Source organism: Cebus imitator, unplaced genomic scaffold (genome assembly GCF_001604975.1).
Source record: "Cebus imitator isolate Cc_AM_T3 unplaced genomic scaffold, Cebus_imitator-1.0 Scaffold39, whole genome shotgun sequence".
Lineage (NCBI taxonomy): Eukaryota > Metazoa > Chordata > Mammalia > Primates > Cebidae > Cebus > Cebus imitator.
The window spans coordinates 8,372,783-8,373,910 of record NW_016107354.1 but is presented as its reverse complement, the minus strand read 5'-3'; positions in this window follow the sequence as shown (position 1 = coordinate 8,373,910).

Genomic DNA, 1,128 nt, shown 5'->3' with positions numbered 1-1,128 from the left:
CACTGCAACCTCTGCCTCCCTGGTTCAAGCGATTCTCCTGCCTCAGCTTCCTGAGTAGCTGAGATTACAGGTGACTGCCACCATGCCCGGCTAATTATTTCTGTGGTTTTACTAGAGACGGGATTTTACCATGTTGGCTAGACTGGTCTAGAACTCCTGGCCTCAAGTTATCCACCCGCCTCAGCCTCCCAAAGTGCTGGAATTACAGGTGTGAGCCACCATGCTCGGCCTAACTTACTCGGTTTTCAGGTGAGGGAGATATTTAAACAGCAAGATCTTAGATATCCCAGAGTCTCTTGTTTGGCTCTTTTCCTTCCCACATGAAAGTGTGAAGGGAGAAGCCCTAGATCTTAATCTTGACTCTGCAGCCCAGGGCTGTGTGTGTTGGCAAGATAGATATGACCCTCAACTTCATTTTTGCCATTTTGTAAGATGAGGCTAATACTCAGCTTCAGAAGATTATTTTAAGGATTAAGATAATTATACTTTAGTATCTAACCCCAATATTAAAAATGAGGTTCTGTCCCCACATGGTATAAGCTTCGGGTTCTTTTTTTTCTTTTGAGACTGAGTCTCATTCTGTTGCCAGGCTGGGGTGCAGTGGCCCAATCTCAGCTCACTGCAACCTGCCTCAGCCTTCTGAGTAGCTGGGACTACGTGTCACCACACCATGCCCTGGCTAATTTCTTGTATTTTTAGTAGAGGTGGGGATCACCTGAACTTAAATGATCCACCTGCCTTGGCTTCCCAAAGTGCTGAGATTACAGTCGAGCGCCACCGTGCCCAGCTGAACTAGATATCTTAATGCCAGTCTTAGAGACCATGTAGCAAAAGGACCCACCTGCATGCCATCCACTCAACTGTCTCTGTCACAAGCTAACAGAATAGTAAGTCTTCATTCATCTTAAAAAGTGCGATAACTGGCCGGGCACGGTGGCTCAAGCCTGTAATCCCAGCACTTTGGGAGGCCGAGGCGGGTGGATCACGAGGTCAAGAGATCGAGACCATCCTGGTCAACATGGTGAAACCCCGTCTCTACTAAAAATACAAAAAATTAGCTGGGCATGGTGGTGCGTGCCTGTAATCCCAGCTACTCAGGAGGCTGAGGCAGGAGAATTGCCTGAACCC